The 25455-nt window shown below is 49.6% G+C and overlaps 1 protein-coding gene across 4 annotated transcripts in view; it reads left to right on the top strand.

Moving 5' to 3' along the window:
• NTF3 (neurotrophin 3) overlaps window positions 1–25455 on the top strand; it is a 64651-nt gene that overhangs the window by 7443 nt on the left and 31753 nt on the right. Inside the window, exon 1 of one of the 4 annotated variants that reach the window (XM_060167149.1) lies at window positions 7807–7830. The exons of the other annotated variants lie outside the window; for them this stretch is intronic. The gene's annotated coding sequence lies outside the window, so the exon portion shown is untranslated. Of the gene's footprint in view, window positions 1–7806; window positions 7831–25455 lie in introns of those variants that run through there. 4 annotated transcript variants of the gene reach the window in all.

Here is a 25455-nt window from a genome sequence, read left to right as displayed (position 1 = left end):
TGGGTCCCAGGGTTCTTGAGTCCTGTGGTGAGGGTTGCACAGAATCAAAGTAAAAGAGAATGGAGAATGTGAGGGCTCTTCAGAATTTGGAAAATGGCTTTCCTTGAAAGGCTAGGGAACTCCCTCCATGTATACAGGGGCCATGTATTTCTTGCTGAGAGGTTGAAGGCAGGAGTTGCTACCAAGGACTGGGGTCCCCAGGCTCTGTTTGATGCAGAGCAGAGCAGTTTTAGAGTCTTCCAGCCCTGACACTTGCTAGCTGCGTGCCCTCCTGGGCAATACCAGAAGTAGGGAAGCCAGAGGTGTTCTCGGGTGCATGTTGCCACCATCTCTGAAGCGTGTGACTGAAGGCTCTTGTTTTTTCTCCCTCCACTGACTTTCCCGTCACCACTACCACACATACATCTTCAAAGCAATGAATGAGAATGACTTGGTTCTGTTGCTGGAAAGTATTTGCAATGTGCTAATAAATGGACAGCATTAACCTCATGCCTGTGAAATTGTGGGTGCTCAAAACATATGTGTTTGCTTTGTTTAAAACAACATTCCATGTGTAGGGTGATGCTTTCCTTCTTTGTAAGAGGACATAGCCCTATTATTATCATTTTTTTTTATGATAGACCGGTCTTGCCCTGCCCCCCCTCTGTTTTTAGGTCTGAGCCCCTGGCATTTAAAAATATCCTCCCCCTCTGGCTCCAAACCATCCCTCAGGGAATATAGTTCAAGATCTCAGTCTGGGATTATTTCCATTCTGTGTCTAGCAGATCTACTCCTGATGGATCATGGGGCACATCCATCCCCTGCTTCCACTGGGTCCAAGAGGGAAAGTGCAGCTCTGGAAATCACCTGTTTCCCAACATGTGCGTCCTGTAATTGGGAAGGAGCCCAGCTCTCCTGACACCCAGCTTTTGCTCCCCAAACTGCTCACCTCACCACTCTTTGCAAAGGACTCAAACTAGCTGTGCGACCTTGAGCAAAGCCTTCTCCCTCCACGGGCCTCTGTTTCCTCTTCCGGAAAAAGAGGGAATGGGATTCACTGGAAAGTCAAAAGGACCCTGCCAGTTCACATATTCCATGACTCTGCTGCTCCCTAAGCCTCACCGTGGCCCATGCCTGGCATTTCTGGGTATCCCTGCTCCTCTGGAGGACTTATGTGCAGAGATGTGGAGGGGGTGGAGGAGGAAATGAAGTTACATGATGCCAGATAAGTTCTTGAACACATGGAGGAGTGCATGTTCATGAAGTACTGAAGAAGCAAGCTTGCCAGATCGGTGGCAGGTCTTGGATTGGGAGTTGAAAGCACAGGGAAAGGTTTATGTGGGATAAAATTCCCTTTGGGTAGCTGAATTTGGTGAGTGAAATCGGAAGGATCCTGAACTATGAACAGAGATACCAGGCTCCACCCCAAACTGTCCCAGAGCCTCACTGTGCAATTTGGGGAGTCTCTGCTCCATGGAGAGTGAAAGGCTCCTGGCTTAGATGATCCCCCATCAGTAATTTCCTGACTCATCAGGAATTATGGGAATCGAGGGCTAGTAGAAAAGCCTGGATGGATGGATTGATAAAGGGCTTGAATGTAGAGGGAAACGTCCTCTGATTGCAAGAGGGTAGGAGTAGCAGAAATATACATCTGTTCTTAAATTTGAGATGGTCACAGAGGGCTTATTCTGTGTGTATATTGGGCTTAGAAAGCTCTCCCTTCTTCACCAGGGATATTGAAAGCATCCTTCACATCTTTGCTTCACCATTACCTTCTCCTGGAAGCCTCTCTGCATCCTCCAGGGAGCCTGGGGCTCCCTCTCGGTATCCCTGTGTTACACCACCGGGTATTCTGTCTTCTCACTAGAAGACGGGCTCTGCAGAGAAAGGGACCTGGTCTTTTCATCTCTGTGTCCTCAACACCTTGATATGTGTTGGGTGAGTGAATGCATGACAGGTGAGTTATCAGGGAGTCCAGCGGTGAGAGGCTGGGCTCAGAGAAGTGATACTCCTTCCCAAGGGTCCAGAGCCATACGTGTTCTCTGTGTCCCATTTTGGCCTGTCCCGAGGCTGATGTCATGAAGCTCACTGCCGGCGCACTAGGAAAGCCTGTTCTTGATCTCTTTAGAGACCCCCTTCTCCCCTGTGTCTTAGTCTGCCAGGTCCTTCTGCAAATGTGGGTTTTGGTCATGGGAAAATTGGGTGCCACTGCACATGAATTAGGTCCATCTATCTCTAGACATTCAGAAAACACATGTTTAAAGATTGTTCATTAAGCATCCTGTTGGTGCTGCCAAGTCTCAGGCCCTGTGCTCGATGCTGGAGAAGATGCAGAGATGAACGCTGAGCTCTGAGCTCCAGGGTCTAGGAGCTGGTGAGGGCAATGGGCCAGTTCCATCATTGTGCTCTAGGGAGGGGCCGTGTGAGCACGGAAGTTCAAGCACAGGGTTCCTGGATGGAATGTTGTGTGTTGGTGTGAATAATGATGGGGAATCCTCTGGACCAGCAGCAGGCTGGAGGGTCCATGAACTGCCTTCACTTTTTCTCATCCCTGAGTTCCCAAGGCCTGACCAAGCCTCTTGTGAAGGATGCTCAGAGCCCGTTGTGATGGGAGCCATTGGTTCTTCCCAGAGAGAGTTTGGGGAAGGGGCGTGATGTACAGGTGTTAGGTCTGGGCGGATGTGTAGGTGTGTGTGCTTTCCAGAAGTAGCCCTGCTCTTGGCTGTAGTCAGCCCAAAGGGGGGAGGTGCGTCTGCCCGAGGCTTTTAAGCGCTGCTTCTCCCCGCTGCCCTGTGTGTTGTGTCTGTGACCACTCCTGACACAGGGACAGACTGCCATCTACTGTCCACTCTTGTCCTCTATGAGTCCCTCCTGCTCAGTGAGCTCCTCGGCATTTTTGTCACATCCTGTTTTTAATGGGTCCAGATACCAGCAGAAAGAGAATAGACATCAGGTCCTTGTTAAGTAACTTCGTTGGAATTTGGAAGGGGGCCTTTAAAAAACATAACACATCTGTTAGATGTTTTTCTTATCTGCTTAACGAAAGTGTTATTTGAAGGGGGCCTCGTGCCTCTCTTGACTGTTCTTAATTACCATGCTGGGTACCCGGGTACCGTGTAGAGTGCAAAGACCAAGAAGGCTAAGTCCTGTCTTCAAGAGCCTTGCAGTTGGAAGTCGGGACAGACCTGCAAGGAAATAGACCACAGGATGTGGCAAGATATGTTTGGTATGTGGCAGGTGAGTGGCAGGGACCCCAGAGGCTTTGGGGGTTTGGGGAAGGAGGAGTCCTTGTAGACAGAGTGATTGGGAAAGACAAGTATGGGCAGCTTGACTGCGTCTGCTTTTAGCAGCCCCAGGGTTTGGTGAGCACCTCCTAAAATCGCTGTGTGGTATCGTGGAACAGGCTCTGAGCTGGGAGTTCGGGGACCTAGAAGGTCCCTGTGACCCAGGGGGGCTGGTTTCAACGTCCTAGGGCCCACCCATCCCTGACCCGGCATCGCATCCCACATCTGCATGCAGAGGGAGGTGGTTCCTTGTTTCCATCTTGTCAAGGACCAGTAGAGCCGGAGTCCCTCTTGCATCCACTGCAGGGAGGGCATCTCAAGGTGTGTCCTGTCCTGACAACCCCACACACAGTGGGAGGGAGGGAATGTCCCCAGAGTAACCTCAGGTGCTGTACAGCTATGAGGAGGTGTCTGCCTGCTGCTTCTCTCCGTATCTCCCCCTGGACCTTCCTTCCAAAATACATATGCATAGTGCTTGAGTCGAGGATAGTTTTTCCAAAAGGAACTGCATTAGTATCCTAGTGTAGATTATAGCTCAGGTCTAGGATGCCTTCATGTTCGAATTCATTCTACCATTGCTTTTGTGGAGCTTTTTAAAAAAGTATCTAAGACTTTTGATGACTGGGGATTAAAATGGGGGAAACGTTGCTTTTCATAACTCACTCACATTCTTTCTTTTTCTCTCTCTTTCTTAGCATTTAAATGACCATCAAGGAAACCTTCAGTGTATTTATTCCATGTACTTGTCTTATGGTGCATGTGTATGTGTGTGTTTGTGTGTGTGTGAGAGAGAGAGAGAGAAAGAGAGAGAGAGGGAGGGGAAAAGAGAGAGAAAAGGAGGGAAAAAGAGAGAGAAGAAGAAAGAGAGACAGCAAGAACAAGAGAGAAAGCTATTGTAGACTGTGGTCTATTAGCGAGTCTAGGAAATCAAGTTGAATTGGAGTTGGGTTACTGGTAGAGAGACCTCAGATTGTCACTCTAAACCTCTGACATTTCCCTTTTACTTTTTGGCTCTTGTACGAATCAGGAATGTCTCTTCCCAGTCCCCCTTCCGTGTTTACATCTCCTTTTGGGGCTGCTGTATTAAGTTACCGTCTGTCTGCAGAAAGTCTCCTGAATTCTTGGGGGACCTCTCAACAGAGGCACAGTCAAGGATGGAGCCATTAGAGAAGGTCTGATTTTTTACTATGGGGGGAACTAAACCCTTTTACTAAAAGGGTTAGGGGTTGTTTATCATGTGTTTTCCTGTGGCACAGTGATGTCTGTGACTCCTGCCTAAAGAGAGAGAGCGAGCAGAGGCTGGGACAGAGATGGAAAGGTAAATTCTTCCAAGAGCAGCCAATGTGGAGGGAGAGACTCAGTTCCCAGCAGTTTTGTGGGATGTTTTCTGATGGCCTGTGACGTGATTTGTAATCGTGGGTGAAAGTAGGAGGAGATGGGGGGAAGAGAGTTCCAGGTGAAGGTGCAGATGGAAAGAGGGTCCCAGGTGAGGGAAACCGGGGGTAAAAGAACCGAAAGCCGCCCAGGTTGTGGTTCACGGGGAGCCGCGTGGGGTGATGTGTCCAGGGAGATGGGAAGAAGGAGGGCCCACACTGAGCCCCCTCCCAACCTCAAGGGCAGCAGGAGCCAGTGGAGATGGCACAGGGGAGGGTACAGTCAGTCTTTTGTTTTAAAAAAAGATCACTCTGGGGCTTCCCTGGTGGCGCAGTGGTTGAGAGTCCGCCTGCCGATGCAGGGGATGCGGGTTTGTGCCCCGGTCCGGGAAGATCCCACATGCCGCGGAGCGGCTGGGCCCATGAGCCATGGCCACTGGGCCTGCGCGTCCGGAGCCTGTGCTCCGTAACGGGAGGGGCCACAACAGTGAGAGGCCCACGTACCGCAAAAAAAAAAAAAAAAAAAGATCACTCTGGTTCAATATGGGAGGTGGCTTTTCTGAAATAGTTGTTCAATGGGAAAAAGACTGTTGGTTGGATGGATGGAAGAATGAATTAATGAGCGAATAAATGAATGAAATGCAGGGGGGACTTGATCAAGCCAGACTTGGTCACTGGTTACTCTGACCAGTGCTGGCTCCAGGGGAGATGAAGGACAGGACGGGCTGGGGGGATAGGTGACAGGTCATGGATTAGTGTGGCTCTGGCTGTAGGGAAACAGGGACCAGCATAGCAACAATGCTGAGAGATCAGTTGGCCGTGGGAGGATCTCCCAACCTGTTTGAATTTTCTATACATTTCCATCCAAACTTGATTTCATTCCGGATCAAAAATGAAAGTGGCTTTTGGAGTTGTACCCCAGAAAATTTAAAACTGTGATGGTGACTTTCTCCAGAGGGGGCTGCTTGCTCACAGACCTTTTCATCGGCTCAAAGTGGGATGTGGATAGATGGTGAGTTTTCTGAGGCATCAGGCGGGTCCCAGATTCTGGGCATCAGATCCATCTATTGATGATTCCTATGGATTGTGTGTGTGTGTGTGTGTGTGTGTGTGTGTGTGTATTTCAAAGTCTCCTGAAAATTACCAAATTCCACAGACCCTCTTTTGCTTGTAGTGGATCCCTATAGAGAGTCACTTGCAAGGTCACGTAGGTTAGCACAGATAAGAAGAGTGTGTGTGACAGTGACCTAGACAGACACCTGGCATGCCCTCCAGCAACTTGGCCTGGTAGAATGCAGGAATCCCCCTTGGTGGAGGCAAGGGAACCAAAGAGAACATTCTGTGTCATCTCGAAGGTCTCTGCTCAACAAAGACCTCACTGTGAAACCCCCCTCTGCACTGTCCCTGCCCCTCTGTGGCTTTGCCGTGGCATCTGTCCCATTCAGTGAGGTCCCCATAAACCCATCATAAGTTGAAAATATTGTTGGTCGAAAATGCATTGAATACACCTCACCTAGCAAACATCACAGCTTAGCCCCGCCTACCTGAAATGTGCTCAGAACACTTCCATCAGCCTGCAGGGGAGCAGAATTCTCTCACACAAAGCCTGCTTTATAATAAAGTGTCGAATATCTCATGTAATGTATTGAATACTGTACCGCAAGTGAAAAACCGAATGGCCATCTGGGCACAGAATGGCTGAAAGCGTATCGTGATTGCGGGCGGCATCACGAGAGAGGCTCTACGCACATAGCCAGGCCAGGGAAAACGATCAAAATTCGAGATCCGCCAAGTACGGTTTCTACTGAACGCGTATCACTTTCACATCATCGTAAAGTCCAGGAAGTCTAACTGTCATGAGGCGGGGGCTGTCGGCCCTTGCTCTGAGGGCTGCTCAGCTCATCTGAGCTGAATCTCCTTCTCCCTACTCATCCGGCCTCTGCCTCGGAAAGTGGAGACCAGGAAGGCAGATCACAGGTGCTCAGCAGATTCCTAGGTGCAGCTCAACTCCATCTCCTGAAGGCGGTGTTGAGGGAGAGGGCAGGGAGCAGGGCAGAGAGAGAGGGACAGAGACCAGTATTCCTAGGGCCTGAATGCTGTGCAGGTACCTTTTAATTTTTTGTTTTATTTTGGCCACACCGTGTGGCATGTGGGATCTTAGTTCCCCGACCAGGGATCGAACCCTCACCCCCTGCAGTGGAAGTGCGGAGTCCTAACCACTGGACTGGCAGGGAAGTCCCTGTGCAGGTACCTTTGTACAGGTCTTCTCATGAATTCCCCCCCAACTGCCCCCGAGAGACAGCTCCATCCCAGGCTGCAGGGCATGGCGTCCACAGTGCTTGCAGAGTGCGGAAGTGTTTGTGGTCTATGCGTGATCAGATTTCCTGCCCTGGTTCTCCCTGGGAACTTGCGTACCAATAAGAGGCCCTGCTCTTGGTGCAGTTACGGAGCAGGTCTGCCGTTGATGTCCAGCACCGATGGCTCAATGGGAAAGTCAGCACCTTTCTTCCCTCTCGGGTCCGGGAGATCCACCCAAGCGCCAGGCTTAGGACAACAGTGCTCCCAAGAGGCCCACCCTGAGGACCCGCTTCAACCAATGGGCCTCCTTGGCAGAAGGCAATTGTTTCCTTGCTGTTTTCCTGTTAGGGAGCCAGGACTTGCAGGAGGGCAGAGGAGTGGGGGTCAGAGAAGGAAGCTGAAAATCAAGGTCTGAAAAAACTAGTGAGGTCTGAAACAGTTGTATTGCCAACCACATGTTCCCAAATCGTAAAGTGGACCATGCGGAACGGTCGCAATCCCTGGGTTTCTCGTTACAAGAAGTTATCCCTGTGGATGCTGGCAGTCGTGATGGGGCTGGATGTCCAGTGCCCGTGGCTAAGTGCGTGTGTCTCTAAGCCTTTGGATTTGGGATTCTCCAGACTGCTGAGTGCCCTGAGTGCAGTTGGAAGCTATGATGGAGAGAGCCGTGCCAACCAGATGTAGGGCCCGGGATGGTGGTTCCCCGGGGCGGGGTGGGGCGGGGGGGTGGATGGTGGTGTGGGCAGGTGTGGGGGGTGTCTCGTTCTGCACGAGTCACTGTTGGGGATTCCCCGTCGGAGACAGAGACAAGCCCTGCAAAAAGCAGTGGAAGCAGAAACCCACAGGGCTCTCTGTTCATATCCTACAGGTGGAACTGAAGTCATTCCTGACAACAGGTAGGCTCCATCCCCCATCCCCCGACCCTGCATCACACAGCCGTCACCCTCAGCAATGGCTTCTGCTTTTAACTCAAGGAGTGGGGCAAGAGATGAGCTGAAGCATTTATATCTGGGTTCTTTTTTAAATTTTTTATTGAAATACAGTTGATTTACAGTGTTGTGTTAGTTTCAGGTGTACAGCAAAGTGATTCAGTTATACATATATAAATATGTATATATATATATATATATATATATTCAATTCCAGATCCTTTTCCCTTATAGGTTATTACAAAATATTGAGTATAGTTCCCTGTGCTGTTCAGTAGGTCCTTGTTGCTTATCTATTTTATATATAATAGTGTGTATATTTTAATCCCAAACTCCTAATTTATCCCTCCTCCCCCTTCTCTTTTGGTAACTGTAAGTTTCTTTTCTGTGTGTTAGGTTTGAAGCTGGTATATTCTGATGCTAATAGCACATTGTCCTTTTTGGTAGGCAGCTCTCCTCCAAGTCAGTCTGGGAAAATGTTCCTTAAAAGACATGCTACAAAAAAAAAAAAAAAAAAAAGACATGCTACAGCACTGAGAGTTGGGGAGGGAGCCTTCAGGGGCACCGTGGGAAGAAATGTTACAGCTGTAGCTTGGAAGCATCAGTGTGTTCCTTTACCTGTTTCTGATGACGTCGTCTGGGGTGTAAGCTCACGTGAGGGGCGGATGGGACAGCATGCTGGGAGCGGACAGGCATGAGGCATTCAAGATGTGGTACAGGAAACTTGAGGTTACGTTGATGTGGGTTCCTCATCCCTCCTGCAAGGCCATCCCCCGAGTTTGCCTCCAGCTACTTGCTCTCATTCTCCTCTGTCTGCACCATTATATCTGCATCTGCGAAACGGAACTTCCCTCCCAGCAGCGTCGTGGATCTGGTTGCAGAGCTCATAGATGACCTCCCCTGCCTTATCGTTTACTGTCTCATCATTATGCAAATACCCTTGAAACACCCCTATTCTTGTTGTGTGGATGCATCACCTTATATCTTTGAGATTATGCAATATTCAAGGTCCTTTTCTCTTCACTCTCTTAACTGCCTCCTGGGGGTTGAGTTGTTCCGGTAGTAGAGTTTGCTGTTTCTTTCCGTGGTGCTGGTTTTCCTCGGAGGGTGGTTGGTTATTCTTACTGCCAGGTCATCTTCCCTGGCAGATTCTTCTACATTCCTTGCACGTGGATTCAGTGCTTGGCTTCAGCTTCTTAAATTATCTGTGGCTTTGTGAACGTGTACCTTCTTTTAGGGATTCCTTACAGTTCCTAGCCAATGAAAGCCTCTCTTCCTGTTTTCCAGCCTAGGCAATGTATAACTGCCTAGGCTGGAAAACAGGAAGGGAGTTTTAATGTGTTTTCTGTTGTATGGATGGACTTGATACAGGAAGAGGAGGAGAATTGAAGTGGGTACTCAGTCCGCCGTCCTGAAATGGGAATCCCTTCAAAGTTCTTAAGAATCCAAGTGAAACATTTAAGCCTCGGTGGAGATAATGGTAATATAACTCAGACCACTTCGCACAGTGCCTGCCCCATAGCAAGGGCTTATTGTAGATAGAACTGTTCTGTTAGCTGCATATTATTGTAATTAAAATAGGGCCTCAGCCTGGTTTTAAATCCCATCTCTGCTTCGTCTTAGCTGTGAGATCTCGACAGTATTGCTAAGATTCAGTCAGTTCCCTTAAGTGTAAAAAGATATTACATTGTTTGGAAAGACTAACTAAGTTACAGCATGTAGACTCAGAGAGTCTGGAACATGGTCAAGGTTCAATACATGTTAGCTGATACTATCATGATATTATTAATTAACCCAAAGGGGGAAATAACCAGATACTGTGCCATCTTAGGGAATCCAAGGGCAGGAACTGCAGCCATGCTTCATAAGAGACTAACCAGGAGCCTGGAGGCGCTCCTCTGTCTACAGGACCACATGGCCCTGTTCTCTCTGCCTCTGAACCCCGCTTCCCCACTTCTCATTCTAGGCCTACCAACGGACTCTCCCAGGGCTCCCGTTTCAGATTCCTTAGGGTGAGATCTGATTGGCCCAACTGGAGTCAGAAGTTCATGCTAGTTCATTAGTTGGGGACCGTTGAGTATGGTCATGTCATGCGGCACGTAACTTCAGAGCACTACCCTTTCAACAAAGGTGCAGCTCTTCTCAGAGCACAGGCCTGTGGGCTGAGCATTCAGCCCCAAATTATCGAGCTTCTGTGAGTGTGTGTGTGGCGGGGTGGTAAAGAAGCAGGGATCAAAGGGCAGACTCATGAGTGACAAATAAGCAGGCCTCACGGAGCACCCCCTTAGGATGAAGAGGACAGGTTTACGTGTCCCCACGAGACTCTGTGTCTTGCTGAGTTTAGGGCACGTTCGGCACCATCCCTGGTCTTTGTCTTTGGGTAACAATCCAGTGAGGGTCTTCACCAGGGTAGATGGGCATGAGATGAATTCTGCACGCAGTTTGGGGAAGCATGGTGAGGTCTGGTTGGGGTACTCTCACCTTCCCCACATGCCCTGTGTAGCTCAGGGAGCCCGGAGCATGCCTGCCATGGAAAGGCCACCATCCCTGGCTCAGCTCTTTTCCCCAAGTGCAGATCTGAGGCTCTTCTCTAAGAACGCACCCCCCAAGCTGTGCCTCTTACATTCAGAAGGTGAGATCCTCATGGTACACATGCAGGTCCTGGTTTGTGTGAGCTTTTTCCCTTTAATTCTCTGCCTTTTCCAAGCTGAACCCAAGTTTAAACAATGAAGGCCTTAGGAATATCTGAAATGGTGAAGATTCAGATCCTTAAATCCTAGGCAGATAGAGAACAAGTTTCTGATCCAAGAGGAGGTTCTGAATGTGATGATTTTTGAAGATTTGTTCAGGATTTATTGGCTTGTTTGTTTGCATGTGGGGTCATGACACTGGGTATTATACTGTGCTTGTTGCTTTAGTGCACAATCCCATCCCCTTAGCCACTCGGCAAGATAGACATAATTTCCCCCATTTCACAGATGAGGAAACTGAGGCTCAGGGAAGTTCAGCCGCTTGCCCAACAGAGCCTTGATCAGCAGCCAGAGCTCCCTAACTCTACAACTCACGTGTTGCCCACAGACACCACCTTTCCTCATCTGCCCAGGTGCCTTTAAAGATTCTAACTGTATCCACCAGGAACTAATACAGTGCGTAAGAAACGTTGGTTACACTGAACTGAACGCCAGCGGCATGAGGGGTCCCAGAATTTGGCAAGGCTTTTCCAGCACTGATGGATCTGTCTCGGTTGAGTGTATCTTTAAAGCTGCGTTTTTTTTCCATGGGAAATTTCAGCTGGGTAACTTGAAAAAGCAGCTGCTTCATTCCTGGCCAGAACTATAAAGTCTTGGCTCTGCCGGCAGGTGATTCTTACATCAGTGTCCAAAAAGAGCATTCTATCCAGAAATATTTAGTTAGCTCCTGCTATGTGCTGGGACACTGTTGTTGGTGCAGGAGACAGAGCACAGAACGAGAAAGGTCAACCCTCTGCTCTCAAGGAGCTTAGATTCCACTGGAAACAGTCTTCAATGCAGAAACAAACAAGTGGATGGATGGATAGATAGATAGATAGATAGATAGATAGATAGATAGATAGATGATAGATAGGCAAATGAAATTTTCCTATGGGGATTAGTGCCAGGATGGATAATAAAATCAAGTGATGTGATAGACAGTGGGAGAAGGTATTTTTTTTTTTACCTTTTTATTTTATATTGGAGCATAGCTGATCAACAATGTTGCATTAGTTTCAGGGTACAGCAAAATGACTCAGTCATACACGTACATGTATCTATTCTTTTTCAAATTCTTTTGGGAGAGGGTATTTTAGATCGTTATGTTCATGACACAGCAGAAGGCTCGTGTGGCTGGGACAGAGAGTGAGAGAGGCCAGCTAGATCGTGTAAGGCCTGGTAGACCACTTACAGAATTTATTCCTGTGATGAGTTGAGGTGTGTAATTAGAAGCCACGCCCCCCTCCAAATACGGTGGGAAGCCAGAGCTTTTCCCCTGCGAGAGTATTGGGAAGCCATTGGACGTTTTGGAGCAGGGAATAGTGTCATCTGCTCAACATTTGTAAAAGGCTGCTCTGCGTGCTTTGTCGGGGGCAGGCTGCAAAGACAGTGAGACAAGTCGGTTGCCAATACAGCGGGCAAGAGAGAATGGAGGCCTAGATTCTGTGGTCGTGAGGGGGTGCTAAGGAGCCAGAAGATTTGGGATCTGTTTTGGAAGTAGGACTGGAAAGAATTGATGGACAAGTGAGAGAAGAGAGTGTAAGAAAAAGAAACCTGTCAATAGAAGGAACAATCCAAGTCCGGGAAGGGAGACACGCCATTGACCTCGTTGGGTTCCTAAGACCCGGGAAGGGAGACATGCCATTGACCTTGTTGGGTTCCTAAGACCCTCAGAAAGAGCTGACTTTCCAGCCTGAACTCTGTGTGTGCTGTGGCCAAGAGCACAAGAGAAAGAAAACTAGAATGTTCACTATGCTTCTTTTATCTAAGCTGAAAAACGAACTCAGGTCGGTGACCTAAATGGGCATAAACTCCGGTGCTGAAAAGACCACTCATCCAGCCGTAGCTCGCGAGCACCTGATGTCGTAAGGCATCATGTCCTTGCTGATGGGAAATACAGAAATTCACGGCTCCTCACCTCCATGAACTCATGTTATATCTGGGGAGATAAGACATCCCCAACTAAACACAACTCAAGCTAGAAATGATTAAGGCCATGGGACTGTTACCCACAGAGGGCAGTTGGAGTCCCAAAGACTGCTGGTGGGTGATGAGGAAACCCCCTGGATTGGGCAAGAGAGTTAGCAGGTAGCTCTGGATGGCGCAGACGGAGGCACAGAGGTGGGAAAGGCACGGAGCCTTGGGGGCTTGACTGATGCCTGGGAGGGAGAAAGTCTATGCAGAGCAGTAACAGAAGCTGCAACTCAGCAGCTTCCTCCCCCACTCCAGGGCATCGTGGCTTGGGGGAAAGGCTCTATTACGTCCCCTCATGGCTCCTCTTCCCTTTTGCTGTTTTTGGTTTATGTTATTTCCCCTTCAGAGCATTCTTTGAACTTTCTGGAAACTCCCCTTGGCGGTCTCCTCATCTGTTCCCAGTTTAACCCTTTGCTCCATCTCATGGGTCCTGCTTTGTAGGTTGTAGTGTTTGAGATGCTGCCTTCCTGAAGTGTTTCTCTGAATTAGCATCGGGTACCTGTTCTGCTGTTTTGTTGCCATCCCATTACTCAGGAAAGGAAGGACTCCCTTCGGTATAGGAGCGGGGCTTCCGAGAAAAACCTAACACTTCCAGCTCCTGAGTTTACAGGGCTGTGCCAAACCTGGTTTCGTACAGATGAGGAAAAGCATCGCAAGTTACCTTCTTTGGTGTCAAGTGCAAACAAATCCCTGAGCCCCTCTGAGGGGCACAAAAAATAAACCACTGGTTTGTGAAGCCCCAGGATAATCCATCTGATTAAAGCCTTGCATCCCATTACTTAAAACATTCTCGCACAAGCATTGGCTGGCATGTGCACGTACAGATTCACACATCTATCTCTTCGCGCCCTTTTCTGGCCTCTGATGACTTCTTTCCTCTCCAGGAGGCTGGAGTCCGCGGCTTCTAAAGCGTGACTTCTGGAAAGCTTTTCCTTCTGCCTAACAAAGATGGCATCTCTTTCCTTCTTCTCCTGGGGAATCATTGGCCATTGGACAGTGGTCAGGGCATGGATCAGAAGCACCCTTGATTTCTGGGGGTTCATCCCTAACACCTGGGTGGGAGGCTGCATTGTGCTCTGTCATCTGGCTCCACCTGGCTTTTGTTTTTTTGTTTGTTTGTTTGTTTGTTTTTTGCGGTACGCGGGCCTCTCACTGTTGTGGCCTCTCGCGTTGCGGAGCACAGGCTCCAGACGCGCAGGCTCAGTGGCCATGGCTCACGGGCGCAGCCGCTCCGCGGCATGTGGGATCTTCCCAGACCGGGGCACGAACACGTGTCCCCTGCATCGGCAGGCGGACTCTCAATGACTGCGCCACCAGGGAAGGCCTCCACCTGGCTTTTGGAGAACCCCATTTGAGTCTTTAATGATCTCATGACTCCCAAATGGCCCTGGGAATGTGTGCGCTTAGAGGAGCAAACAGCCTCCTTTCGTCCTGGCCTCTGCAAGAACAGTTTGCTATGTAGCATCCTTAGGAGACACAGGAGCAGGTGAAACTCCCCAGATCTTGTGTCTTTCGTTAAACTCTATCCTGAAGTAGGAGAAACCAAAGAACAGATATTACCTTTATCAAAAGAAGGTCAGGGATTCCTCTGACTTCTTACGAGGTTGGATACAACCAAAGGCAAGGAGAATTTTGCTCTTTGTTTTAGCCATTAGGAAACCCAATACCACCATGTGGTTGGTTTAATTTTCCCTCGTCACATGGGGTTGAATCCCCTTTGCTTCTGCAATTTCTGAATGGTAGCAATCATTTCTCATGATACTCTTGTGTCGTCACTCAGAGTAGAAGAGTAGATTTGACTCTTAATCTCAAAAGAATGGGGACCGTTAATGTTGATTGAACTGGGAACCACGCTCAGTACTTTACGCGCGATCTCAGGAAATCTCCCAAGTTCAGGAAATAGCTCTTTTACTTCCATTCCATTTTGCAGACAAGGCAGCTGAGGCTCGGACAGGTTTTCCTACATTGCTCCTAAGATCATCTGAGAAACTGTATATTTCACTTGTTTTTCTAATGTATTTTCTTACTCTCCCTAGTATTAACAGATCCCATGGAGTGTAGGGCTTTTCTGTATCCTTGCTGCACTGCCGTATCTCTAGCACCTGAGATGCTCTGCAGCACGTGGTACTTGCTCGGTTGGTACCTGTGGAATGACTACCTAAGGTGCCCAAGGTTAAATGGCTAGGAAGTGGTGGCCGAGCGTGGAATCACTCTTTTCTGGTTCTGGAGTCTGTGTTCCTAACCACTACTTCACACTGCCTTCTTGTTTATTTATAAACAATTCCCCTTCTCCCCCTCTACCCCTCTTTTCAGTGCTTTTCACCTTTCTTGCTGGAATTGAACAGCACAGTTGTCATTTACGAGACGCAGTAAGTGGCAGTCCCCCTCTGCCTGGTGTCCTCATCCCCCTCTGCTTCTAAACATGGTCCTTGTTTCATCCTCTCTTAAATCACCAGGCTTAGTTCACATATCTGGTCATTTTATCTAATCAGAAATGCAAACCATTCGTCTCCTTAATTCAAGAGTTTGGGCTTTTCCTAGGTTAAGATCAGGGCCAAAGAAGTACCACATTGCTGGCTGGGGTTACTCAAAGTCTGCTCTTTCCTGCGTCTGGTCAGTGGGAAACAGAAAAGATGACAGCTGAAGCTTTGGGGGTCCTTTCAGAAGTAGTAATAACGTACGACATTGTTGTACGATTATGAAATAAGTAGCTGTTCTAAAATATGTCCATTTTAGAGAATTAGGAAACTATTAGAATAGAGGAAGACAGTTAACCAGAAATCCCATCAACATTTTAGGATATATCCCCTGAAGTTCTTTCCCGTGTGTGTGTGTTTGAGTGTGTTTTCATGTGTATGTGACTCTGTGTGTGTGTTCCCTTTTTTAAATAAGGGGGCTCATCATACTTGATGAACAGTTTTTAACTGGAATTTTCCACTTAATGTCGCTTTGGATGTTTTCTTCCGTGTCTTTAAGTTTACTTACAGAAGATCATTTTCACTGCGTAATATTCCGTCATGTGCCACCCTTTAACTGTTTCATGACTGTGGCACGTTTGCCTTTTGGCCACTGTTTTTATACTACAGTTAGGCATCCTTTGATGTAAATGTTTATGCACAGATGTGGTTACTTTCTTAGAGGAGATTTCTAGAAGGTACGTTTCAGCAAAGCGCATGTGTCACGTGGTGCAGTGGGAAAGCGCTTGGGTGTGGGAACCAGGCCAGCTTGGCTTTGAATCCCAGCTCCCTCACTTACTAGTGGGGTGACCTTGAGTAAGTCATCTATCATCCTCAGATTCCTGTGGAATGGGAGTAAGAATCTAATTCATCGAATTGTACAGGATGAAATGATCATATCATGCAGAATGCTTTAAACAATGCGTGGCACAGGGGAAACCTTTAATAAAAGGCAGCTTTAAGGAAATAAATTTTAAGCTGGATAAATCGACAACAGATTATTATGATTCCTATTTATATTCATATTGTTTTGATGTCTAAAGTGTCTCAAGGTTGTCAGCACTCTGGGACGTGTGGACTTACTGGCCAGACGTTTCCTCCAGTCCCAGGACAGCTCTCTCTCTCTCCTTTCCTGTCCTTCTATCCTTCCCTCTCCGCTTCCCTGAGACACTGTTGTTTTACAGAGTGTGGCTTTTCTCAGCCTCCCCGATCTGCCCACACGTGTTTGCTTTGCTCTCCCATCCCATTTGGACTTTCCCTCCTTGTCAGTTTATTTATTCCATTTAGGAGGAATTGGAGCCCGGCCTCAGCTTTCCAGTTGGCTTTATCAGTGTGCTGCGTTGTCAGACTGTTCTCTCCGTGACTTAGCAATCTCTTCAATCCTTGTTGAGCTGGTATTTGTTCTCCTAACAAATGTTTGGGGTGGTTGGAGGAAGCCTCCTGCCGCTTCAAGCTGCCCTGCTTGTTTGGAATCTTTACCCGGCTGACCACAGACCAGGGACATCTGTCCAGAAGGTCTCCCTTGCCGGGCAACACTGAGAGTTGCATGACGACTGAGATTTTCTGGGGAGCCTTCTTGGCAGGAGGAGTTGGGGGGGCTGCTGGGGACCCTGCAGGGTCCAGTTTGAGTTCCTAGACACGGTCCGGGAGCATTTTCGATGCACAAGATACATGACTCAGCTCATCCTCTGTGTCTTGTTAACAAAACTCAACCTTCCGTCATCTGCTGTGGACACGAAGCTTCGGGTATGGCAGGCAGCCCAGGAAGACCACAAGGGTGGGGAAGCATGTGAGTTTCCTGGGGCTTCCATAACACCCTGGGTGGGTAAAAACATGGGGAATTTATTGTCTCACGGTTCAGGAGGCCAGACATCCAAGATCAAGGTGTTGGCAGGGCCACACTCCATCAGAAGGCTCTAGGGAAGAAGCCGTGTCATGCTTTCCTCCCGGCTTCTGGCAGCTTGAGGTGCTCCTTGGCTTGTAGACAAATCCCTGGAACCTGCCGCCTCACCTGCCTCCCTCCCTGAGTGTTTCCACCTCGTCTTCTGAGCGCCTGTCTTGGCCCAGGTTTCCCCTTTGCATAAGGTCACCAGCCGTACTGGATTGGGACTCACATTAATGACCTCATTTTAACTTGATTATCTCTGTAAAGACTCTATTTCCAAGTAAGCTCACATTCTGAGGTCCTTGGCAGGGCGGGGGTGGTCAGGACGTCAACATGTCTTTTTTTGGGAGACACAGTGCAACCCAGGGCAGGAAGGCAAGACACTGGGGGTCTGTAACCCCTCTGTGCACTCACCCTGGGCAGTGCAGGCTGTGTGCAAACATGCAGTCAGCTCTTTTCAGGATTAAGATGAATGGGGCCAAGACTTTGAGTGGGGTCTCTGTAGCAGCAGTGATGGCCAAGGAGGACGATGTCTTGCCTTCCTTGTCTCAACCCAGACATTTGTATATCCCACGTGACCTCTGCCTCTGTCTCCCAACACATTGGGAATTTCTGGGGTCCTGGGATCCGGAGAGAAAGCAGCCCAGCCGGAGGCCAGCTGGTCAGGAAGGGAGGAAAGGGATGGCGTCTGGGAGGGCAGAGTGGAAGGGGTGGTGGAATCGGGAAGGGATGTGATAGAGCACCAGGGTGGTGGGGAGGCTACAGGAGCTTCCTCCACAGCCGCGAGTCATGCCCCAGCTCTGCCCCTCGGCTGTGTGCCCGTGACCTGGGCATGTAGCTTCTCTGGACCTCAGCACCTCCACGGGTGAGGCTGGGAGGCCGATGGCTGCTCTCTAGGCCACCTTTCCCTCCAGAACAGAATTAGCTAGAGCCTGATGTGTGGAGCAGATGGGAGCTCTGGGGCCGGGCCCCTGCAGGGAGAGCAGCCCCTCTTCCTGTGGAAATATCTTCCGCGTGGCACCCCGGCCCAGGGTCACCCGGCACACATCTGGCTCCTAATTCCCGCTCCACACACACCCCCCTCACGCCCCGTCCAACCCCCGTCTCTTCCCACATGGAAGCCGGCTACTCCTTTTCATGATTCCTATTACTCTTGGGCTGCACACTTCTGCCTTCCATCGTTGTCAGCCCTGGGAGGCTATTACAAGCTTCTGGTACACAGCCCATGCCAACCTGGGCTGGACCCCGTGAGTGAGCTGGGAGCAGGGAGGAAGATGCCTGCAGCTTGGGCAGGGGGCCGAGGGCCTGGGCTCTGACTCTACAAGTGCTGCCTTAACAGATTAAATGAACCTTTGGGTCCTGATCGCCTGTGATCGCCTCAATACCGAACACACACACAGACTCACCAAACACACACACACACACACACACACACACACACACACACCCTCCCCTGTATTCAGAGGAGCCCGAGCCCTGCTCATGCCCTCCGGTTTAGTCTGCCTGCACCCCGGGCAGCGGAGGCCCAGGTCTGCATCCTGTTTAAATGGGTGATGTGGAAGGGGATGGTAGGTGTGGCTCAGGGAGGTGAAGTCTTACTCAGAGCATGCAGCAGCTGAGCTGGGAACTCTGCTGACTCAGAGATGTTGATGGGCAGGAGGCTGTCTCTGTTCATCCTTCTGCTGAAGTCCTTTCCATGATTGACAGAGAGGGTGAAGGGTACCCTGGGAGAAGGTTCGGGCATAAAGGTCAATGGTAAGAATCACACGGTCCACAAAGTCTAGGCAAGCACCATCTGTGGCAAGCTGGGGGTCATAGTGGCCCACTGGATAAGGCTCAGTGCTGCAGGGTCCAGTGGAGAAAACGAGGGTGGCACAGGGCAGGCAAGCTCTTTGCTTATCGATGACGTCTTCCTTCAAGTATCCTGGGAATTCTGCAGTCAGTGGGCGGTCTCAGGTGTTCAGGGGGTGCTGTGTTTTTCTTAGCAGGGATACTGTGATCACTTGCACAGGATGGTTTTCTCGGGGGCTTGGGATGCCCCGCAGGCATTAACTTCTAGTAGCCTCTTCCCCCATCAATCACCATGAAAACCAGCAACGCCTCCCCCGATTTCCAAATGCCCTTTAGGAGAGGCAGTACCAGCCGTTTCTGAGAATCACATAGACCCACGTGGATTAAGCTAGTCGAGAAGGAACGAATGATATCCTCCTTTTGTGATTTTGCAGCAAACTCCAGCTTCCTCTGCCCCAGGTGGAGCCTCGCCACCATTATTGAATCTATCTCCCCGCTGCTGGGGCCAACTGCACCCCACCGCCCCAGGCAGGGCTGTGCGTGCTCTGCAGAGAACTCGCTCGCTGGGCAGAGGTGGCCCTACTTCTGCTTCGGTCCAGCTGGGAGCTCTGGGGACCCACCTCCACCTCCACCCCTCCCTCTTGGAACGGTGATTCGGGGTGGGAGCCCCAGCATTATTCTGCTAAGTGTCTGGCTATCGGAAGAGAGGTTTGTGTAAGATTCCCTCTCAGCAGCTCGGCACAGATGGCTTGGCGAGAACCAGATTCAGTTTCTGATACTCCCCAGCCTTTTTACCAGGCTTCCCGGAACAGACAGGGAAACAGAGTGAGTTCCTTGAGGTCAAGTGATTTGGACCCAAGTTCCCCAGAGTCCCCGAATGACCCTGCTGGTGGCCCCGTGTGCCGAGCACCCCGCAGCTGCTAGTCGGAGAGATGGGTGCTGCGGGAAGAGGGCACTGAGCTGCCATCCAGCCCTGCCACCCACCCATGGGGCACAGCACTGCCTCTGCCTGGGTTTGCTCACCTGCAGAATGGGGAAGATGGTCGTCTTGCCACTTTTGCTACACAGGCATGGAATGGGGGCAAAGGGGAAGTATTTATGAAGCGTTTTGAACTCCAGAGAGAACAGGCACTGCACCCATCCATGGCATATTAGGATGTGACGTAGGCACGGTCAGAAGGTGGAAATGAACCTAATCCAGTCGTGAGTGTCATTGCCAGGAAGATCCAGGGGTCTGCAAACCCGGTGCCCCTCTCGCCACCCTGGGAGGCCTCCCTTCCCGCTCCTGCCTCTGTCCTCTTCACGACCAAACTTCTTTCACAAAGGTGTCATCTCCGTGATGCTCAGGCGCCCTGCAACCTCGCTCTTACCACCCACATGCCCCAGAGCCTCCACGGCCCATGGCCTCGTCTCTAAAGCCAGAGAGGCTGGCCTCCTCCTGCTGGGCCTCCGAGCACCTTTCCGTGTTGTCACCTTCTTGAAATTCTCTCTTCCCTGGATCTCCCACACGGTCCTGCTTTACACCCTGCCTCTGGCAGTCTCTTCCCACTTTTCTTAGCTGACTTTTTCTCCTCTGCCTTGGGCTCTGCCCTCTGCGTGCTCTCCATAGGCAATGGTCTCTCTCAAGCATTCCACTGGTCTCTCACATCTGCATGGGGCTGACTCCCAAACATACAGGGGTTTTCTTGTAAGCTACAGACCCATATACCCTGCTGCCTGGTAGATACGCCACCCAGATGTCTTGCGGGTACCGAAAGCTCGGTGTGTCCCAAACTCCACATGGGGTCCCTCTGTGCTACAAACCGCCCTACCTCCAGGGAATGTTATCCGTGTTTCCCAGCTTAGTCAATGAAACCACCTCCTGCTGCGTTTGGTCGAGTCAGAGCCTGGGCACCATCCTCGCTCGTCTCGCTGCTGATTCCCACGATCAGGCAGCCTCCACGCCATCTGAATTCATCTCCACACCACAACCCCAATCCAAACCGTCTTCACCTCTTGCCAATTCCCCACACTCTGCAAAGCTAACTGGGTCATTTTTTCCTATTGGAATCTTATCATGGGTCCCCTTGACATGACCTCCATCCTCTTTGTACTGCCTTCTCTCCCTCTCCAGCCCCTCCCCTCCATTCCCCTCTCTCCTTCTCCCTGTCTCTCCTTCAGCCTTACTGGATTTTGTAGTGGTTTCTGAGGATACACCATGTGCTGTCTTGCCTCTGAGCCCCAGGACTTAGGTATTGGTTCCTGCCACCTGGAACAATCTCTCTGCCCACCATGCCTCTTGCCTACTCTTGTCACCCTTCCGGTGTCAGCTTCAGCACCACTTCCTCTGAGAGGGTGTCCCTAATCCCCTGTCTTTCACAAGGGCTCCCAGCCACGTGCTCCCAAAGCACCCTCGACTTTTCCTAACACCCCATGTTTCCTATTCTAACTTCTGGTTCCACATCATTCTTCCTATAGACTCCTTGAGGGCAGGAACTCTTCGTAACATCATTTCCGTCCGCACTGAACACAGGGCTTGGCTTCAAATAAACAGTCAATACACAGTTGTCGAATGAAAGGGTGAATGAACAAAAGGGTTGCCCGGCAGAAACCTGGAATGGGATCAGAGATCAGACCTGGGATTAAGAAACCAACTTCCTCAGCGTGGCATTAGGCATTCCCAGCACAGGTGACTGACCCCATTCACTTTAGCAACAGTCCGTCCATGCCACACAGCCAAGTAAAATGTTGAACGAGGTTTAATCTCTGCCCACAAGGAGCTTATTCCTTTTTTTGAAAACCTCTGAAAACAAGCTCTGAAATGATTTTGGCAGTAGACGGACTGGTTCCTTCTTTCTCTGTGACCAGTGATGGAGAAAAAGGGAGTGTGCGGCACACACACACGCAGACGCACACAGACGCACACAGACATCGTGCCCACACATGTGCACATGCCCAAGCCCTTCCTCTCCTTGATGAGACAGTACTCACTCTTCTGTCTGGGCTCTTGGCATGCCAGGGACCCCATCAGCCCGCAAGCCGGGGAAGCAGCTGTGACCATGGCAGTGAGGCTGGAGGTCAGGTTTGCTGGTCCCCTTTATGCCCCCCACTTCTCATTTGGTGAGCGCTGCTGTTACACTGTCCTTCCCCCCAAAGTTAGCACCTGATTTGGCGCCCCCAAAACTGGCTCTCTGTGCTTGGAATTCATCTTCGCGTCCTCTTCTGGATTCTCAGATGGGATGAAATCAGAGGATGGAGACTGGCCACACCCTTCCTCCTCGACCCCCATAAAATTTCTTGGAGGCTCCCCAGAGGCAGCCAGTTCCTGCTGGGGAAGGAGCATCTGACAAGAGGCCTTGGGAAGCCCCCGGGCCCTGTTAAGGATGCGTCTGTCCTTCATTCTCAAAGACCTTGCTGTTATCCCCTTGCTTGAGTGGCACATGGGCACTGGCTCTTGCCTTTACACACTCCAGCAAGTGGCTATTTCCCGGACCTCCTAGAAGTGATTCCATCCTCTTTGGAGCTGTTTCGTAGTTCAGTTATCTTCAGGGAGGAGCGTATGTCTGGGGTCTTTGCCTGGCTGTGAAATTTCATTTCCATTTCTTTACACCTGCAGTTGCAGCATGAGAAGACAGAGCCCAGCTGATGTCCCAGACAAGGTGCTTTTTTTTTTTTTTAAAATCAAGGTGCTTTGGTTGTTGTTTCCCAGAAGGGGCTGCGGTCTGAGAGCTGATTTCATCAGCAGGGCGCTTGCGGGGCCACCTTTTTTCCCTTTGGGGTCTTGGCCTCTAATTCTTCTTCCTGCCCAGGCATGAGCTCTTGGTTTCCGTCTTTAAGGCTGATGTTGAAAAGATACTTGATTCGCTGTTCCAGATGCTCATTTCAAGTTGCAGTTTGTCCTGAGGGGCCAGCTTATCCTCTGGCTTTTGCCTTTTCCTGATCCCACCTGTCAGTTCCCCTTTGGGACCTCCTGAAAACAGAACTGGTCTCCGTTTTGTTCTTTTGTCACCACAAGGCCTATGATCCCAGGGATTTCTCCATCTTTATGTGTTCCTTTCTACCTCCCCGTGGGCCAGTGCCCGGCAGATAACAGAGGCACATTTAGCGATCATTCCCTCCCACGATTGGGGCCACCTTCCCAAGGACGACAAAAGAGGGCAAGGTCGATTCCAGTGCCCCGCTCCTGATTTAACCTCATTCCCTCTTTCTACAATAAACTGGATCAGAACCAACAGCCCTGCAGAAGTACATTTCTTTGCCTCAAAACCAGGCCCCAGAGAGCATTTGATTCCTTGGCAGAGACAGGGAGGCTTAATTAATTTTTCCCTTTGAACCTCTTGGAATACACACACATACTCACATTCATGCACAATTGGGTGTAGAAGAATTTTAATGGCAGGTGGTGTGAGCAGTTCTTTTCCTCCTGATATGACCAGGGTTTTTCCATCTGGACTTTTTAGCAGGACCTAAGAATATTGACTTTCTAACCACTTGGGTGGAGTGAGCAGAAGGGGAAGGGGGGTGGGGAAGGTTCAAGGGGGAAATATGCTTATATATAAATCACATGTGAAGGCAGTTTTGAAGTCATTATTGCTTCAGGATGTGTGAACCGTAATTGTTTTTTAAGGTCTTGATTTGCCCAATGAGCTTTCCCAGGGTTGCTGCTCCAGGCATGACGTCGTTGCTGTCAGGGTGTCCGGCCCGGTCTGATAGAAGTTTAATCATTTTAAAGGGGGCCCAGGGTGGGATCTGGTTTCTCCCAGTTCTCTGCTGCGGTCAGTTCTGCCTGCAGCGTGATGTCCACATGACTTTGACGATTAAGACAAAGGAGTTAAAATGAAGAAGAGGCGTTTTCTCCCTCTCTTTTCCTGCTGATTTTTTTCATGGTTGGCTGCACAAGGCACTGCGTCACTTCTAGGCTGTATGCTATTGATCGTAAAACTTTCCCTCTGCCTTCATCAGCTCCCCGCTCAAAACAGGCAGTGCCGTTTTGCCCAAGCTCTGAAAGCCACTTCTCAGCTGCCCACATTCAGCCTTTTGACCCCCGAGGCTGCCTTGTCATCACCCCCCTGCCCTGTCGGCACACCCACTCTCCCAGCCTCCATTCCTCGTGTCCTGGCAGCTGCAGCCCTGCATCAGTAATGGTCATCCCAGGGAATAGTTGTCAAGGGTCATGTAAAACATCCCCCCCGCTGTGTTTTGAGAAAGTTTTCCATCCCTGAAGGGCCTTTCTGGATAATCAGGAAGGTCGAACTGGGGCAGCCTACAGGAAGAAGCCTGGAGAAGGGAAATCTGTGTCCATAAGCCATGCTGATCCAAAACTTATTTTTTGGGCAAGTCACTTAAAGAGACATGTGGAGAGCTCAGAAGACCTGGGGGAAAAAAATTGAGAGAATGTTGAAAATGTTTGAGGTGTATGTGCATGGGAACACTTTAAAGGCTGTGGTGGAGAATTAGACTTGTGGTAAAACTTTGTAACAGAGTAACCTGTTCTTTCACCGAAGTGTGCTTTAATGTGAGGGTGACAAATTCAGCACATGTACTACCATTCTACACTTTGCCCAGAGCAGATATCACTAATCAATCACAGCACTCCTTCCCACTGTCAGTTCTTTCCCCATAGCAGACATCACTAATCAATCATTACACTCATTCCCACTGAGCTTCCCAAGGGCTTTTAATCCTCAGCACAGGTCTCCAGGGAGCCATATATCAATCAGTTGGATTTGGAACTTAGACTGAAACCCATTTGGCACCTCTCATTTAATGGAAAGAACATTAGGCTTAGAGTCAGAATATCTGAATTCTACTCTGCAACCTACTACTTGTTGGTAATTATTAGTAATGATTATCTAATTTTAGTTTCTTCCTCTCTAGTAAGAAAACAATGGTTATCACAGAGGTCTGAGATAAGGGTTAATTAAGGTAACATGTAACTTACAAGATAATGTATGTGGTTGTGTCTAGGACAGAGCCTGGCACATTGTAACAGCTCAACAAGAGGTGACCAAATATGAGTTTGCAGTGGGACATGCCCCCTCTCCCATGTGGAGGACAATAGATAGTACTTCTCCCACCCTTGCTGCTACTTTGAGTGTCCTCGGTGAAGGCAGATGGGAAACAGCCGGGGCTCTGTCTGCCACCTTTAACTTCACATCGTCAAGACTCCTATTAAATCTCTCTTTCAAGGACTAATATAATGGTCCCTTGATACCCTGGGAGGACAGAGTTCACACCCGGTGTCAGGACCTGCCATGCTGCACGTGTAGCTGTGTGCCGACGCCAGGTCTGCTTTAGACCTTGGCTGTGCAGGGCCTCCTCACTGTGACTAAGGAAAGCCCTGGAAGAGATCTTGGTTGAGATATTTGTACAACTCATTGTCCTAGTGTTCGGAGGCGTTATTTTCAGAGCAGCAACCTCAGGGGACATTCTTTGAGCAAACTGAACCCTTAGGGTCATAAATTCACACATCCTGAGATGCCAGTGACTTCCAAATGCCTTTCGCATTATATATATTATACGTAGTGCATTTTACTTCCCATCCTACTGATTTGCAGTGAAAAAGGCGAGTGGAATAGAGCTCTTCCATGTGGCTTCAGATTCTCTTTGGACTTTTCCTTGTTTATCTTTCCACTCAAATGTGAACAGTTCATACCAAGGATTAGTCAAGGCCATCAGGTCCTTCTTTTTCTGGAATGAAAGGGGCAGGATCCAGATCCCTGCATCAAGGCAAGATTCATTGTAATTAAACAAATAGATACTGATTACCTGCGTGTAT

The sequence above is a fragment of the Lagenorhynchus albirostris genome, chromosome 11 (genome assembly GCF_949774975.1).
Source record: "Lagenorhynchus albirostris chromosome 11, mLagAlb1.1, whole genome shotgun sequence".
Lineage (NCBI taxonomy): Eukaryota > Metazoa > Chordata > Mammalia > Artiodactyla > Delphinidae > Lagenorhynchus > Lagenorhynchus albirostris.
The sequence above is the reverse complement of the archived record's forward strand: the minus strand, read 5'-3'. Positions and strand labels throughout refer to the sequence as shown.